This window comes from Anabrus simplex, chromosome 1 (genome assembly GCF_040414725.1).
Source record: "Anabrus simplex isolate iqAnaSimp1 chromosome 1, ASM4041472v1, whole genome shotgun sequence".
Lineage (NCBI taxonomy): Eukaryota > Metazoa > Arthropoda > Insecta > Orthoptera > Tettigoniidae > Anabrus > Anabrus simplex.
Window position 1 is genome coordinate 1,560,310,141 of NC_090265.1, and position 6,528 is coordinate 1,560,316,668.

The window sequence follows — 6,528 nt, forward strand, 5'->3', positions numbered from 1 at the left end:
CTTACCTCCGATTCCACTCCTTTACTCATATCATTTATATATATAAGAAAACATAACGGTTCGATAATACTGCCTTGAGGAATTCCCCTCTTAATTATTACAGGGTCAGATAGAGCTTCACCTACTGTAAATCTCTGAGATCTATTTTCTAGAAATATAGCAACCCATTCAGTCACTCTTTTGTCTAGTCCAATTGCACTCATTTTTGCCAGTAGTCTCCCATGATCCACCCTATCAAATGCTTTAGACAGGTCAATCGCGATACAGTCCATTTGACCTCCAGAATCCAAGATATCTGCTATATCTTGCTGGAATCCTACAAGTTGAGCTTCAGTGGAATAACCTTTCCTAAAACCGAATTGCCTTCTATCGAACCAGTTATTAATTTCACAATTTCAATTTCAATTTCACAATTTTAGAATTGTATAGACCTAATTCTTGTGTATTACTTTTGGTTTTCAGTAATTAACAGCAATTTTCATTCTGTTAGGGTGTTGTAGAAAAAAATTCGTACAACTAAGTACCGGTAGTATTGTAGTGTAGTAGTAGCGTATATTAATTACCTTGTTGTTGTGTGATTTTTGTGAACTATCCTAGACAATATTCCTTTCCTTTCATTTTTATAGGCAAAATTTCTTTCCTTTCATTTTTATAGACAATATTTCTTTCCTTTCATTTTTATTTGCACAGAATAAGATATTTTATTTTTCCTTTTCTTCCCATTATTCTGTAAATAATGGCTAAGCAGTGCAACTGTAGGAACTGTGGGTGTGGCCAGGCATTAAGAAGTATGAGGGAGGAGTTGGAGAGTTTGAGGGAGATAATTAGGATTCTCTCAGAAAACAGGAAGGAAAGTAGGCCTCCCTCAAATAATGTACAGGATACAGTAGGAGTAAAGGAGGGATGGGAAGGAAATGGGGGAATTGTAGAAGACAGGTGGTCTAATGTTTTAAGGGGAAGGAGATTGCAGGCTAAGGGCTCTGTTCAGGATCAGAATTCAGGACAGGTGTATGTTAGAAATTGGTACGAGTCACTGCAGGTAGAACAACTGAGGGAAGATGAGGAACAGAGAACTGTTGCTGAGATGTGTGGAAGTAGGAGGAAGGGAAAAGGTAGGAAAGGGAAATGTAGTCTAGTGGAAAGAAAAAGACATGTGGAACAGGGTCATGGGAGGGATAAAGGGGAGGAGGAAGTAGCTTCTGCAGCAGTGAGAGAAGATAGGGCTGACCAGGAGGGGAAGGGATCAAATGAGGTGGGTAGGGTTGAGGCTCTGGTCATGGGGGATTCCATCGTTAGACATGTGGGAAAAGTGTGTGGAGGAAAGGGAACCAGGGTAGAGTGTTATCCAGGAATTAGGTTGAGGCAGATGTTGAGGAAAGTAGAAGAGAAGGAAGAGGGAAAGGAGAAGGTGGTAGTGTTTCACGTTGGTACTAACAACGTAAGGCAAGCAGGTATAAGTACCAACATAGTTGGGGATGTGTGGAATCTGGTAAATGCAGCACGGATGAAGTTTAAGGAAGCGGAGATTATTATCAGTGGAATACTCTGTAGGAGGGATACTGACTGGAAGGTTATTGGGGATTTAAATGAGACTATGGAGTGGGTATGTGGGAAACTGGGAGTGAAATTTCTAGATCCTAATGGGTGGGTAGGAGACAGGGATCTGCGCCCAGATGGCCTTAACTCTTTGAGGACCGTGGACGGTGTAAGACGTTTAAGCTTGCCCCTATGCTGCGGGCCGTGGACGGCGTAAGACGTTTAATGTTCCGCGCGAGGCAATGTTGTTTATATTCGTCATCTATATATTCTTACACCTTAGTCAGCGTTACTGGTTGTAGCAGGAAGTTGTTTGACATTTTTGAGATAACCTCCGCGTTGATTGGGCTCATGTTTATCTTAGCTGTTTTAGCGGGAATATCTCAGCACTTCCTCGCATGTCAAGTCGGTACTTTTGAGATTTCAATGCAGTGCGTGTCGTTCTTACCGAGTGTAGTATAATGGCTTATAAAACAAAGTTCATTACGGAAGAAAACTATCAGATATTGTTCACAATGATCATTCTGGTGATGAACTTATTCCTGAAATAGACTCAGATAGTGAAGGTGAGAGTGACGAGGAAATTCCGATTCCCGAATCCAATAGGCCTATAAAGGAAAGTGAAGTGCCTGATACGTATCATCCTAGTTATTGTCCACCTGTTCCATCATTTAGAGTGAATACAGGTGTAAACGTTCAAACAGAAAATGAGCAGGATATTTTGAGTTATGTGAGTATTTTCCTGAATGTCGAATTTTAACAGTATGTGTGTGAGCAGACCAACCTATTCGCGAGTCAAGTGATAGGCGCGGCGCCCCGGCTTTTCACGAAGAATTCGTTCATGCAATTGTGGAAGCCGATTATTCCAAAATCCTGATATAAAATGTACTGGACCGAAGACCCTGTTTTTCATACCCCGATATTTTCTAAAACAATGTTCCGAATACGCTTCCTTCATATTCTTTCCTTTCTTCACTACAGTGACAGTAATCATTATGCCAAAAATACAGATAGGCTGTATAAAATTAGACGTATTTTGGAACCTATGACGCCAGATATTACACCCTAAATATTCAATAGAGGTTAGCACAAAGTATCATGTTTCTAACATTTATAGTTCAGAAGTAATAGTAAAATTTATTAAGCAATGCACGTTAAGAGGGCCGGGCATGAAAATGGCTGGTCCAGGCATTCAAGTCTCCCACTCAGAAGCAGGTACTGAACGTGGTAACTTAAACCGCAGTGGTACATATAAGTTAGGAAACTTGTTTAGAAGGGTTATAGGCAGGTACATTCAGGGAAACGGGGTGGACTAGGGAGCGGTGTTAAGCGAACAGGGAACTGGAAATCAAGTAGGGATGACATAAAAATGTTAATGCTCGACTGTAGAAGCTAAGCAGGATCAAGGCCCGCTCCCACCTAGTGGAATGGAATCGAATCGAACCGAACAGAATTTTTTTTAACATGTGTTTAAATGGGAGGTAGAGATGGCGATCGCCACGAGTCGAATCGAATCGAACCGAACGGAACAGGATTCTCTGCCAAGAATATTTTCCGACTAGCGGAGCGGAATCGAACAGAATTATCAACATTCGTGTAACTTCGTAAACGATCGGCATCTTTCGGACGGGGATTTGGCGGCAAATGTGTATCAGGTGGAAGTCAGCTGTTTCCTACAGATTGAAGAGACGTTTTTGTTTTGCGATAGTTAATTTGCTTTGTTTATAATAATGGACACAGAAAAGCTGATCAGTTTAGTTCATAAATACAGTTTTCTCTATGACAAGTCCCACAAGCACTACTGTAACAATAACGTAAGAGACAATGCCTGGGAGGAAATAAGCAAAGAAATGAAAAATCAAACAGGTTAGAAAGATAATATACAAGTTATTTCATAATTGTTGTTGACCTTACTATAAAATTGTATCATGTTGAAGTACACGTATAGTATACTAGTATGATAATTGACAACACTTACGCCTATATTTATTATATTTACAGTAAAAGAAATATTTACAGTATTTACAATAAAAGATTACCATATATTTACATTGAACAATTGCATAAGTGCTACACTTTGCTGCGGACAAGAAACACTTCACAGATTTTAATTTGTGTTCAGTCTACCTCTATTAATGATGTCATTTTGCCATGGTACGCAACCTACTGCATTAAAATAAGTTTTAAATTCATCACGTACTTCCATTGCAACAGAAGTAGCATTTCCTCCTGTAAAATGCAACCGCTGCAGAGCTGCTGAAGTTGAATTTAATGATTCCTCTTCAACGAACGAAATTACATCGTCTCTCAAGAAATTGTGCAGTACACAAGTTGTGAAAACTATGTTCTTTACATGTTGAGGAGTTTGCTGCAAACGTCTTTGTTAGGTACAGTCTAAACTTTTGAGCCATTATTCCGAATGTGTTCTCCACTACATTTCGCGCTCTACTGAGTCTGTAATTAAATATTTTCTTTTCTTTGTTGCCATTTAATTGAGCTTTGGAGTAAGGTCGCATCAAATAAGTCTTTAAGGGGAATGCTTCATCCCCTACAATAACATGGGGTAAATGGATATCTGTACCAGGTAGATTCTTCTTTTCCGGAATATTCAAGTTTTTTGTTTCCAGCGCTTTTCCCAAATTTGAATTTTGAAAAATTCCTCCATCACTATTAGAACCAAATGCTCCAATATCCACGGCTATGAATTTATAGTTCGAGTCCACCAATGCCAAAAGAACAATAGAAAATGTGCCCTTGTAATTATAGAACAAAGAACCACTTTTATTTGGTGCTTGTATGATGACATGTTTCCCATCAATGGAACCTATACAGTTTGGGAACTGCCATCGTTCTTGAAATCCCTTCTCAACACTTTTCCATTTTTCTTCAGTCGGTTTTGGCATGTATATAGGATGAAGAATGTTCGATAAAATTTCACATGTTTCATTAACAATTTTGACGACTGTGGAATGTCCTAACCTGTAGCTGAACGAAATTGTTCACAAGCTGTCCCCTGTAGCAAGGAACCTGAAACAAAATAGAGAACAGTTCACTATATTTTGCCTTATATAGTATTTATGTTACAAATTTCAATTATGGTACTTATGGGCCTGTTTTCTTTTCCAGCGACTGAATGTAAAGAATCCTGGAAGCGTTTGAGGGAATGCTACAGGAAATCTCTGATCAAGAAAGAAAAAAGTGGAAGTCAGGGAGGGGTAAAAAAAAGACTGGAGATTTTAGAATGAGCTGTCATTCTTGAAGCCATACCTTGCACCAATTTCCCCACAGTTATCCAATATTTCCACAGAAAACACATCCCAGAATTTAATAATAGAACCAACCCAATATTTTCTTTTGAATGACAATGACACCATTATATCAACCGAACCTGTAACACCTGAGTCTGTAGTGTATATTGAGCCAGAAACCACTGAAGGAACTTGTGCTGCAGATCCTAACCAGTTCACACAAGAAATTCCATCTACTTCACAGGCAACAATCTCACCATCAACAAAAACAGTGCATTCTGGTATTAAAAGGAAACGATTCCAGACACCTCCATCCACATCTGTAGCTACAGTTTTGTCTAATTATCTGGAAAAGGTGAACCCTCTTGAAACAAACAAAACTGATGCGATAACACACTTCTTTTTAAGTATGGCAGAGACTGTAAAATCTTTGCCTCTTGACCTTCAAATTGCTACGAAGAGAAGGGTACTAGAAGCTGTGACGGATGCTGAGATGGAAGCAGTCAACCGACAGGGTTATCAATGAAGTGTACAAAAAGTACATTATTTTGTTTTTGTTCTGTTCACTGCTATAAGTTGTAATAAAATAGATTATGTTAAGATTCAATTACAGTTTTTATTAAATTTAAAATTATTGCAGCTTACCTCAAGTAATTATTCTCAGAAACTTCAAAACTGGGTAAACTTTTTTTTAAAATATACATTAGTCCCTCATATTATGGTGTATTCCAAGAAACCTTCCTATATATCACATGTGTTATAAATGAATGCTATTTTTAATCTCTCACCTTCGACCTGTTACGAGTTATTCAAAATTAATATCAACTGCTTCCTATAACTCATATGATCTGGTCCCAATGAATCAAGAAATTAGAAATTATCTTACTAAGTTTGCTAAGAGACCTGCCTGTATGTTTATTACAAGATCTCCCATTAATAATGTTTTAACATAGGTACTGGAGACAAATCTACTTTCAACAACCATGTTAATACTACTGGTACAAATATCATTCAAATTAGGTTAACAATTAGTAGGCCAACTTACTGGGAACAACCTCAAACAAGAACTAAAAACAAAATAAAATTTGTTTTAGTTCCAATAAGAACTTGGGGCACCTTCATTATCAGGTACAACCAGAGTGCAATTAAAAATTAGTAGCCCTAGTTATTCAGTGAAAATTTAAATTTAAGTAATTCAAGCTTTGAGTTTTAGGCCTAAATTCTAATTAGGCCTACAGCCTATATTGCAATAAAATCTTGATCATGACCTTTTAAAGCATTATAAAACCTTTCATTTATTATTCTGGCTACTGACACCCTACAGCTATACTATTTGACCTTTGATTTTCCACAGGACAGCAAATTTAAATTTAATAATGTTCAATAAAGCTGCTGTCAAGCCTAATGCTATAAACTTAGAGGATTTAAATTATTATTCTAATGAGGATTCTGTGCAGGACTATTTCTATCTGTATACCAATAGGCCTAGTATGAAATGAACAATTTTCTCTAATTCAACTTTTTCTGATATTCTGGGGGTAATTCAGTTGTTGGTGTTGAGAGTATTTTACGTTCCTTATTCTTTTTTTTTTAAGTTTGAACATATTTCCTTTGATATTTTTATGAGAGTTCAAGTTCCACTCTTACAATCTATAGTCCTAATTTTACAGAACATAATAGCCCACTAATACTTGGAAAGCACTAAACTAATTTAAATTTGCTGTCCTGTAGGAATTCAAAAAAG